The sequence below is a fragment of the Mugil cephalus genome, chromosome 5, assembly GCF_022458985.1.
Source record: "Mugil cephalus isolate CIBA_MC_2020 chromosome 5, CIBA_Mcephalus_1.1, whole genome shotgun sequence".
NCBI classification, from domain to species: Eukaryota; Metazoa; Chordata; class Actinopteri; order Mugiliformes; family Mugilidae; genus Mugil; species Mugil cephalus.
The window spans coordinates 2,327,757-2,340,706 of NC_061774.1; the positions used below are offsets into that span (position 1 = coordinate 2,327,757).

The window sequence follows — 12,950 nt, forward strand, 5'->3', positions numbered from 1 at the left end:
TATTGTGTAACAATGTTCTGAAGTGGCTCTGTCACTGGCTGCATGCTCCCCCCCACACACACACACATACAAAAGCTTGCTCTCCATCATTCTTGCTATGTAGTTATTAAACTTTTCAATTATTTGTCTTTCCTTCTCTGAGTCACTATGGATGCATTCTTGGTAGTTCTATTTTCATCTATTCACACAAACATCACGCTCATTTGGCATCTCTACAAATGCAAATTGCCCCATCATCATCATGTATGTATGTATGTATGTGTGTATATACATACACACACACACACACACACACACACACACACACACACACATTCTGATTTGGTGGTGACATAATTCCTAACAGCGTAACCCTTCATCTGGTAAATTCCTTTCACAATGCGTGATTCAGCACAAGGAACATCAAGTCAAAATTCTAGTTGATGCCGAAATTCTACTGCAGCGCTCCAAAACTATCTGCGATATAACATTCACACATTTCCATTATGTATACTTCAATCTATCACAACATAGAAACCACAGACAGAAGTCAAGAACATTGGCCATCTTTGGAATCTGAGAATTTTTTGGACCTATCATTCAGTGCGTTTACATGCAGAGCTTAATCGAGTTATGCTCAAAATTCGACTTTCTCACTACAGTCCTTGTCCCAGTTTATATGCAGCGCAAGAAAATCGAATAACTGTTCTCCTCTTCCACACTAGGTGGCGATACGTGTCTTTTCAGCGGGTTAATACCATGTTAATTCGGCCCGACTTCCGGCTGGCCTATTACGTGATATAATAAACTAGAGTCGGTCATGCGGCAGACCGGCATTTCAAACAACAACCAGACGGATAATACTACATTTTTTAATCTCGTACGTAATGTTTTGCGCTACTTCTGATGCAGGTAAGATCCTCGCTATTCCTCAGACGGCTCTTCTTCTTCTTCTGCGATCGTCTTTCTTGGACGTTTTTATTCCGGGGTCACACGCCAGCGCAGCGGTCGTGCACACGCATTATCCAATGAAAACTCCGATTCAATCACATTATCTGGGTGTCTCAATCGGATAATGAGAACTGCGATTTTAATCGGAGTAACGTGTTTACATTTACTTGAGTTCTCCTGTTATAGTCCGATTAAGGCAATAATTCATTTTTTTCACGTGCACGTAAACGCACTGATTCATGTGGGTGTTATATATGTACCATGTACCACCCACCTAGACCAGACAGAACAGAACAAGGTGTTGACCTGGCCTCAAAATTCACTAGATCACAAACTGATCAAGTATCTGTGGGATGATCCACAGAGACCCCTCCCCTCAACACATAAGACCCAACATTGTAACAACATTCTGTTTTCAGATACCACAGGACACCTTCAGGAGGTCCATGTTCATTCTCTGATTACTCACAACTGTTTGTAGGCACAAGGGAAACCTACACAATATTAGGAAGGTGGTCATAATGTTATGACTGATCGGTGTATGCGCTGTGTAGATGACTATGCCACAATCTGGAACCATTTGTTTTGTGTCTTACGCGTGAACAAGGGAAGAAAATGAGTCGAGCGGAGATGTAACCTGTCACCCTATTCATCAGTCTCTATCTGTCCATCTCTCCATCTGTCTATTACATTGCTCCATTAGCCTGTCCCCTCCCCCATCCCTTACAGACATACACCAGTCTGCTACAATTTCATGCCGTAATTGCTTGATGACTGACCTAAAGAAATCAAGTTAAAGCATATGTTCGATTTGGTAGCATGGGAACAGACAATTTGCTAAATTAACACAAAGGCTTGATATGCTATCAAGAAATCTGGGGCTAAAATATAAGGCAGTAGCAGAAACCTAGAAACTGGAAGCTGAGCTATGCCAGGAAAAAGAAGATGCAGGTCGCTTGGAAATTGAGGCACAGTAAAATTAAATGTTAACTATAAATCTGTCCAAGTGTCTGGTTTCACAATTTTGTAGTTTTGACTTGAGCATTAAATCAGATGTCAAATAAAAAGAGAATTCTTTATTTACAATTAAATCTGGAATGTATATTTAAACTGGTCAGTGTGATCAGTGAGAGACAGCATTTCTTTTCCCTCATTTGCTAAACACTGTGCGAGTAGGTGATAATAGGTGGAGCTGCCCTTCCTCTTCCTTCATTGCGGGGGTATGATTGTATTATAATATTCTTGCAGAGTTATTCACTACACCACTGCTTTTCATTGCACCTAAATTACCATGTGTTAAATGTAAGGCCCTGATTGTAATAGCTGCCTCCTACTGTTTATTGGCACACTCCGTGCTGGCAGTCTACACACATCTCTTTCTCTCGAAAATATAATTTTTGTGCACAGTATTTGTGACAATGCTGCACTGCTGCAGACAGTGCCAGTACATTAGTAGAGGTAAGGCATTAGCATATAAATGTGTTCACGTGCAAGTTTTTTTGTGCGGTTGTTTTATGGGGAAAATGTAGCTAATCTTGTGGAGACTGAATATGCATTCTGGGCAGATTGGGAGATGATAATGTCCTTTGTATATGATGTGTCAGTTCCAGATCGATCGGTGGGATAGCATGCCAGGTCGCTCTCTATATATCTGCCTGCCTCACTTTACGCTCCCTCTCACTCTCTTGCTGACATTAATTAAACGTAAACCACCGGCCATCTGCTACCATATAAAGCCAGTGACCTTCTGACCTGGAGACGTGGCATAAGCCTTACATGTGTGTAATGCTCCTATACCCACATTTGTTTCAGCATCCTTGTAAGTTGTCTCAGACCTACAACAAACCCTGGACATCTTTATGATATATGAACAATTAACATTTTTTCCTTTTTCCTTGTCATTCAGCTGTGCAACGTAAAATGCGAAATTTGCGATACAATACAAACTGTGAATTGTTTTAACAACCAGCATCCATACAAGCACATCATTTTTCTTAAGACGTTCCAGCCTCAAATGGTGTGCAGTGGTTATGGCTTCCTCAGTGGAGCGATTTGAGTGGTAGGATAACTGAACGGGTGTTGAGTGAAGGGGGCAGAACAGATGTAAAATGAACCTTGAGCAGTCATTCAAAGCATTTCATCATTATGGGACCAAGAAATACAGGGTGATAGTCATTTAGACTGGTGTCTGTGGATTTTCTGGACTTGGAGAAGAGCTCAGGTTTTAAAGCAGGGTGACATGGTGGGCTGACTAAAACAGAGGTTAGGACTTGAGCCAGCTAGTCTGGGCTCACGAACAAGCCTCTTTTTGGAACTTAGAGCTTTCTGTGGATGGATTTTCCTCAGGACGTGGTAGACATGTGATGTCAAAGTGACCTAGTCACTTTGTCATCCTGGAGGATTTTTTTGTTGGTGCGTTATTAACTCAAACCAGTGTGAATGATTACATGATTCATTAAGGAACTCTGTATTCTGGACTGGAGAATAGACTTCTAAGCTGTGATGACTGAACTCCCTGCCATAGTTTTTTGGTGTCTGGTCTGGACTGGCTCAAATTTAAAAGGACATTCAGAGATCTCCAATTCACACAATTTTATTGGATTTTGTTTTGAAATTTGAACAATTTTCTTTTATTGTTTAAATGTAGAGGTTGTTATTTTGAACAGTTCTGAACTTATGGGAATGAGTATTGGGACCGAGGACAGGATGTGTGTTGTATGCAATATGTTGTTGTCACCGTTTCATTTTTATCTAGCTATGTTGAGATCTGAGTCTTTATTTGTGCCTACAGCGAGTTGTTGGTGTGTTGGAAGTCATTTCTATCACTTAGTCATTTCATCAGCTTCATTGGGAGTTTGTTCTTTTTTGTTTTCTGTGTTGAAATTATTGTTGTCGAAGGCTTTGGGAACTGACTCTGGGATTGTGGTCTTGTTTTTTTTTATATAGATATACACAAGCACGAACACATTCACAAACCAGTGCCACGCACTCTGTGACTGTCTTGCTCAACAACCTAGTGAGCCACATCCAGCCCTGGTGGAAGATTAGAGATCTTCAGTTTAGATTGTTGTATCAGCTACTCTTTACATGTCAATACTGAGCCTCAGCTTTAAGGTGTTGAAAAGACCTTGAGTACTTAAAACTGCTGCCATCTCATTAATAATGACCCCCTATATTATAGTGTTATAAAAGACTCATTCAGTCATTGGGGGCCAGTTTGTAGAAATAATGTTTGTTGAGGTGGGGCTTGTTGAGTGTTGGGCTGAAGAGGTTCTTGGCAAAACAAGTTTCTCAAGTCGTGATGAGAGCACCTTGAAGCAAATGTTTCTAAGGAGAAAAATACTAGAAAAAGAGTTCTTCCAGTTTTCTAGTTTGACAATAATATTGACGCAAACATGAGGAAAATGTTGAGAACTGAGTGCTTATCATTGACGAATGAATATAGTACTACACTGTGCAGGCTTTATCATCGTTTGACTCTTAATCAGTTGAACCTGATCAAATACAATGTCTCTAAGGACAGCAATTTTAAGGCTACATCAGTCCAGTGACATATTGTGTACAAAATTGTGTACTCTGCAAGTACAATGGTAAGAGTATAAAATATGTTGGATGTAGTGGTGTGATTGAGTTCAACAGTCTATTTAAGTGTTCTTACCCTTTATGACATTTCTATACTGCGTATTGGGAGGCTGACATACTGTGACACACTGTAAACATCAACAATGTATGGTGGATTGTATACAATTACACAAACAATGAATGAACTGATGACCTGATGACAGTATTCATAGCACAATGTTGTTGTTTTTTTATTTTTTAAGTGATATTGAAGTGTATCCATATGTTCAGCTCTTTAGTGTGGAGATAAATGCTGGACATCTACAAAGCCAAAATTAGTCACTGCAGTACGAACTAATCACTGTCATGTGCTTGTGTTCACACGTGCACTGTTACAATGTGCATTGTGTTCAGGTGAACAGATGAGGCTTTGCTTTAATTTTCATGTAAATTCTTGGTCGTATTTAATATACTTTATGTACTCTCCACATTTTCAGAAAAGAAAATTCTCTTTAAAGTGATCACATAGTTCAGTCTCAGAACAGGACACTGGTTAGTAACAAACTCTTGCTTTGAAACAGATCAAGATCACATAATCACTGCATAGAATTCATACTAAAAGAGTATGTGTATGTTGAAGCTGGGAATGGCGCACGCCAGAGAAAATCCTGCAACTATGTGCACACAAAACCTTGCAGAGTCTACTGGGAAATATCCACACGTAGAATAAACGCTTACATTTAACCATAAATTGTCAATGCATGTTGCATGAAAATGCTCACATAAACTTAAAATAACACTAAGTAGATCACCTTGAATTTTATCAAATTGTTGCATGAATGAATTTCGTTCCGTAACCTGTGAAATACTACATTACATTTAATCACAGTTACACATTAAATAATAGGTGATATTTTAATTAAACACATTGGAATAGTTATTTCTTGCCAATTTTTACAAACATGATTGATGTAACATTTACAGGTCCAAAGAATCTTTTGTTTCAGTGAACTCCTTTGATGGCTAAATGGACAGAATGAGAACATACAGTATCTTTCCCAATGTTCTCCTTCCTTATTTACCATGTAGGAATGTCATTAACTCAAAGAGTATAAAACCAATTAAAATTAACTCCATTACACAACTACAGAATGATCTTGTGAACATTATATTTACTGACTGCATATTATATTTTATGTTTTATTACCAGAAATCACTGCACATATAATTAAAGTCAAACAAGCACACTGAGATTACTTCCTTTCCTATAAAACATTTGTGAATCCTTTTTCTTTTGTTACAATTAAATTCTGTTAGTAGTATGAGTAGTATGAGCATCCATGCTTCATGGCAGTCATTTCATAGTACGAGGGATGAACGTGTGTGGTGCCTGCTTGCATGTGCTGCAGTGTACAGTGTAAGAGACAGGCTCCTCTCTCCTAAGAGGTGATGGCCGGCCTGGTCATTCATCACGCCTGTTCTCCTCCAACTCTCTGACATGATTGATGCTGGAACCTCCCTCCACTTTGATCCACAACCCTGCATGTTCTGGATTAAAAATCCATCCTTGCTGACGTTTACATATGAAAACTGGTAGTTAGTACAGTCCTCCATGTGGAAAAAAAAAGGGGCCGGCTCTGTGCTTGCTGTTATCAATCACGCTGGAGGGACAAGAACAGAATTAGTTGCATATGCTAATAACACTATAATAATAAACACTAGACCCAGAATCCTCTTGAATTACTTCTTGAGTATATGAACTTTACTGTCTATGCCACAGTTATTTTTTAACTATGACAAACATTGAAATCATAGACAAATAACCAGCTTGGGCTTCACGATCAGACTCTTAGCTTTAAATTTTGGGAATTCACATCCAATTATGGGGAAAAAATTTCATACTTTCTACTGATATTGATATTGCCAATCTGTATTAAGTATGTGCATAAATCTGTTTAGAGATCAGAGAAAAAAAATAGCTCCTCAAAATGTCAGGTTTTGATCTTATTTATGAAGTTGAATACTGTATAATGTGGATACATCAGTTTTTCATTAATTTAAAATAGCTCGACTAATCTAGATATTTCTATGGCTACACACGCCATAGCTCATTAATATCTAATATTTTCTGGACAAATACCATCATATACAATTACTGAATATTATGTGACTTAAGTTTAGACAATTGAACTTTCACTGAAAATGTGTAAATCAATAAAATGACAAGTTATCTGCGAGCTGGAATATGACGGAACTCCTAGCACACAGGATCTTGGATCACTTACACAAAGACGTCTATAGAGAAGTTTATAAAACTTGATTTGAGATTTAATGTATTGAATCTTTAGGATCCCATCAGATCTTAACAAATGTTGTGTCTCAAACTGTGGTGAGAGCTTTACTTTAACGTTTGTGTTTGAATTGTGTCACACGCGTCTGCGTTTGTGTGCCTGAATGTATGATAGTTAGGGCTGGATCTACAAAGATCCCAAATTGAGTGTACTAATTTGCGTCTGCAATCTACAGTTACCTTGTATGTCCATGTTTCCTTGTAACGTACTGGCCTCTGCTACCATATTGTCACAGGGCACCTTCAGATGTGTTATATAGTCCATACTTCAGGGAGTTTGAGTGCCCATAATAACAACCCTCCACAAGGGAACATATTCAGACTTGTAACGCGAATATGGCTTTTTTAAATGGTATAAAAAGTAGTTTCTTTAGCATCCTACATAACATCATATGAAGGGTTTGACTTTAATAATAGCTTTGTAATTAAGGGTTCTCTTACTACCACTCTTCAAATTTGCAGATCAAACTTGCATCACACTGAAAATTTCTGACCTGTACTAATTTTCTACTCTGAACAGCTCGAAACCATGTAATGCAAAGCTATCTCTGAGTTAGTGAAATTAGTTAGTGGAAGCAAAGTGATTCAGGCCATGTTCAGACCTTGCATTAACATCCGACCTGGGCTCTCTGGTTGCAAATAGCCAGCTTTTAGAGCCTGTGTTCAGTCCTGGCATTAACAAATATGTGTCTCGCCAGCTCTTCAGATCCAGTCTCAGTTTCACTCTCTGTATGGCATAAAATATGATAACAGCTGCTGTCACTAATGAATCTACTGCTTGACATTTAATCTCTGCCCTGACATTAGTTAGACATGGAAGTTTCCATAAACGCCATACACTGAAAAAAATAACTTGTAAGATTTATTTAATAAAATCCTTGTAACTGTTTGCACTCACACTAAGTAAGTACATTTTACTGCTGTAATATCAAGTATAATTCACTCACCAGTATCAAGTAAAATATTAGGTATGAGCGAATCCAGCATTATCTGTATCTGTATCTGTTAACCATACGAATTATCTGTATCTGTATCTGTACTCGGAGTGGGTGGAGTCTAAACCGGACGTGGGTGGGATTCAAACCAGAAGTGGGTCAGGTTTTATTGAAATGTACGGAGCTTTAACCGGTACACGATAGCAAATGAACTATTTACAGAGCAAGTTTTGCAAAAATGAATACAACACATGCTGTTGCAATTATCAAGTAAAATATAATTGACAAGAGTTTTATGCGCAACATAACTTTCTTTTTTAACATTTAATTTTTTTTATTAGTGTGATTTTTTCTATTTTATTTTATTTGTATCCACACACCAGGTGTGTGTGTGAGAGAGATGGGGGGTGGGGGTTATTTATTTATTTATTTAAAAGAAAATACCTTTATTAGGTTTTTGGTTAGTCTTCACCTTTGAAATAATTTAACGAAGATCCCAACACAAGGTTCACTTAAATGCCTGGTCTAAGGCTTTATTGGTATGGGTGATAGATGCTCACATCACCACAGAAAATATGAAATAAAAAAATAATAAAAAAAAATGTACATAAAAAGAAGCAAATGAATTCTGATGACATCTGGAATAGTGCTAAAGTAAAACAGTCTTTATAAAAAGACTCAAACTGCGCAATCACAACATTGTCACCAAGGATGCATTTTTCCCATGAAATCATAACTTGATGCAAACAAGAGCCTCAAAACATTTCAGAAATGGTAAAATCATAGAGTAATCATGGAGTAAAATCATAATGCATTAATTCAACATTTTCAAGACCATCTTACAACCAATAAGTGTCAAAAAGAGAAGAAAAAAAGGAACAGATGAATGGGTGGGCATGTGTGTGTATTAGCAACTTAACCTTCAAAGTGTGCACTTTTGGGGAGAGCTTGATCCCATCTAGTTCAAGGAAAGGTTTCTGAAATACCCCAACCTTTAAAGGAGCAAGGACAATCAAGAGTAGAAACAGGGAAGTGACCAAGTGTGCAAATGTTTCAATCTCTAATACTTTAAGAGCTCTAAACGAGTTTTGATGTAACTGAACAATTTGTCATGCATTAATTGACACAACACTGATGACAGTGCTGTCAAACAAGTCTATACAGCCACCTATGAAAAAGTTTAATCTGCAACACAATTTTATACAATATATAGCGGGTGTCCTTGCTTCATCTCTCTCAGCTGTAAAGCATTTAAGCCCCCTGCTATACACCTGGATCTATATTTGGTTCCCTCTACAAACACACAGTAAGCCTGCATGCTGATCATAACCCTCACTTATAGATACCATTCACATTTGAACCTGGGGTTCGGTCTTTCTCTGTCTCTCTCTCACTCCGTCTCTGTCAATTCACAATTTAATTAAATTGTCACTGAAACTTGATAATACAATGTAGATTTTATGACCGTTTTCTTGATATATTACTAGACCTCAAAGTTTTTTCAGTGTAATCTCTGGCAAATAAAGACACGGGACTGAAGAAATGCACTGAACTCCAGAAATACTGAACTATACATCAACATGACCACATCAATAATTAACCACATGCTGATACATTCATTCATGACAGAATTACACAGTGTACTCAGATTCAGTGATTTAATTTGTTAATTCTAGATTAGATTTATCATCATTTACTTAGATAACGGCTACAAGGACATATATATTGTTTGTTTTTCAAAATAGGCTCTCATTACTAATAAACAGACATCAGTTATTTTTTTCTTTTGTGTTTCCTTTTCTTTTTTTAAGGGTGGAATGAGGCAAATCTCCACTGGTGGAAGAGCTCCCTGTTGAGTAGGTCTTTAATTTGACTCGGGATGCATTATATGTTCACACTAACAAAGGAATGTGGACAAATGTGACCCGGACCACCTTTTAATGTGGTCAGAGATCAGACCCCTCAAGTGTGAGGGGTTCACACCTGTGCTTTACACTGATCACTTGTGATCACATTCTCCAAGACAGATGTTATTTCAAGGTCTGAATGGGGCCTGTATGGTTCAAATAGGAAACAAGAAACAGAACAGATCTGGAATTTATTTTTTGTGATAATTTATTTTGTGGCTATCCTTTCCATTCACAGTTTCCCTGAAATGTGGCTGCCATCTTTATATATTTTTTTAGCTGCTTATGTCCCCTTTTTTCCTATTTTTTATTTTTTTTTAAACATAAATGTTGTATTGTAGTTCATAAAAATTTGTGTGTGACACCAGACACAAACCTTTAGCAGTCTTTTTGGGAAATGTTCTGTTACAGTAGATTTCTTACCTTTCAAAATCCATGACTTAAGTGCTTTTGAGTTAGGAAACTACTCTGTGAGTACTGCACGTTGCTGCTGCAAGTCAGGGGTAAAATGCAAAGGTCAAATTTCCAAATAAAATGCTAAAGACAATGAAGATTTTTATTACTTTAATGCTCTGTTCTAATACAGTAGAGGGAATTGGCGTTAAATCCTGGTCATCATGCTAGTAGGAGTGGAACCTTTCTTTCTATAACACTCAGCTAACTCTCTACTGCTTCTCTGAAAAATAAAAGTTGGCAAGAAAGTGGAATTCCACTGAAGAGCTTCTTCACTAACAAAACAATAATGATGAGAACATAGTGTATACGGGAAAATCAATTTAGTGAGCCTTTACCCCAGAATCATCCTCCATTTTATCACTAAAATTCGGTGAAAAGCTGCTGCCAATTTGTTTAGGTCACTGACAACTCTTCCATGTCCACATAAGTTGGTGACCAAGTTAATGACCAAGCAACATCCTACCATCACCTCAAAGTGCAGGTCTACTTGTAGTTCTTATTTTTTTTCAAAAGTTGGGGTTTGTAGGCAGACACCCTCTCTACTTTAAGGGTTAGGTTTAAAAGTTTTACTTTTTGAGAAAGCCTATGGCTGGCTCAGGTGACAGTGAACGGTCCCTTAGTTATATTGATAAAGGCCTTGAAGCTAGGGGACTTCCCATACATCGTGTATATGTCCTGGTTAAATGCTTTATCTTCTTGCATTCGTATAGGTACACTAGTGAAAACAATTGCATTTTAAAATAACAGTCATGCACATGAAGGGGGATTTAGAGCAAGACTGTTACATTAGAATACCTACTCATGTCATGCCCTCTTCTTCTATCTGATCCATTCTCTTACCCTGCAGTGCTCCGAGCTGCCCTTGGCTTCTTCAGCACTGCTTCAGTGATCTCCAACCTCAGCAAATTCCCTCAAAGACTGAGCTCTCTTCTCCGAGATCCCTGGACCCTATCTGCCTCAGCTTTGGATCCTCAGTCAGCTCTCCCTGCCTGCTCTCTGCTTACTCCCCTCTTCAGGGAATAACCAGTTATTGCCCTCATACCAACTGCGTCCGAAGGTTCTTCATGTCAAAATGAGTTTTTCCTTACCATCATTGCCTTAGGGCTTGCTCTGTGGGTTTCAAGCTGGGACTTCTGTAAAGCATCTGGAGACGATTGGGGATGAACAGTTAAAAAGTCAACAATTTGCATGAGATGTATTTATTTTCCAGGACTACGCAAAAATGGGAGATGTGTGAAAAAACATTTAATTGGTGTGCTTTATAACTAGGGGTAATACTGTGATGAGAATTTAGGGGTACTCAGTGTGGTATACAGTTCCTTGCAATTAATACACCAAATCAATTAATACAACAAAAACAAACATTTTTAATAACATGCTATTTGAACAGGACTGTCAGCATTCTGCTCTATCCCTTTCCCTTCATTCGTCTTGCTGGTCTGCAATCTTCCTCCAAACTCAGGTGAACAGTCCCTTAGTTATATTGATAAAGGCCTTGCAGCTAGGGGACTTCCCAATTGCACTGAGCTCCAATCTCGAATCTATTGTTACAGCATTTGAATTATGTAATGTGTGCAGTTGTTTGGAGGCTCACCTCCAAACAACTGCCCTGATCTTCCCCTTGTATTTTAACAAATAGCATTTATGGTTAACCAGGAAAGTGTTTTAATTAATGTTCAATGATATGAGCCTGTGACATTGTCTGTGCTTCTGGACACGCATAACATCTGTGAAATGCTTGTAAAATTACTTGTTTCATTTTCTTGTTTTGGCTGCTCTTGTACAATCTCTGTCATCTCTCCGTTCTCCTCATTGCAGTCACACACAACATATTAAATTCAACCGTAAAATATCTATAATAACTAATTTGATGATGAATAAGGAAAATAAACAGAGTTATTTTGATGCACGTTAACAGGAGCTTGTAGTAAATCTAGTATAAAACATTGCTTGGTTATTTTAATCAGTGACTCTGGCTCTTTCATCTCTCTCTTGCTGTCTCGCCGTCATGTTGTTCTTTCTTTACTCTTCCAAACACTGAAACATAAAAAACAAAACAAAATAAAAGCAACAACTACAATACAAGCTTAGCATACAAAATAATGTCATTCTCATGATTTTCTCCATCACTTTTGAGTGACATGACAAAGTGGCATTTACAGTAAGTCCAGATATCCGTGTGCAGACTAAAAGTCAGATAGCAAACTAGCCTCTGCCAGCTAATCTTTTTGACCCTAAGACATTAAATATGCTTTTTACGTACATATGCTTCAAAGGATTTAAGAGAACACAATTTCATGAAATGATCTCCTTTCTGTGAGCTGTGAGCAACGGGAGTGTAACTGACAAGGCGCATGTGAACGCTCCGTACCCCACTACATCATTGCTAGTTTCGCAATACAGGACTACAGAACTGCAATTAATCTCCTCCAACCACTTCCTTGATGAGAGATTATCACGAGGCTCTCAGACTCAGAACTCGGACTGCTCAAAGGTGTCCTGTTTGAAAAATGCCCTGTCTCAAAAATATATTAATGAAAATGTGAAGCATTTTCTATTCAATTTGATGTCTGCGTTACACTTATTCTTACACAAACAGCTGCCCGTAAGCATTCTTATTGGAGACCTTTGACATCAAGACACAGCATGTCCATAGGGCTCATGACCAAGGAGGAATACATTGGCAATAAACAAGGTAGCAGAAATATATTCTTTTCCAGACCTTGGAGTTCAGTAGGAGACTCAGCTTTGTGCTTTGCGTTATCTTTATGAAATAAATATCTCCCTCAAGGCTTATTAATTAGTGTAATT

At 38.0% G+C, this 12,950-nt stretch overlaps 1 long non-coding RNA gene across 1 annotated transcript; it reads left to right on the top strand.

Annotated features, from left to right (window-relative positions):
• Positions 1–828: 828 nt before the first annotated feature.
• Positions 829–12,054, top strand: LOC125008378. The gene is made up of 2 exons (XR_007112882.1): positions 829–891; positions 10,987–12,054. It is a non-coding gene; the product is annotated as an uncharacterized LOC125008378 (long non-coding RNA).
• The last annotated feature ends 896 nt before the right edge of the window (positions 12,055–12,950 follow it).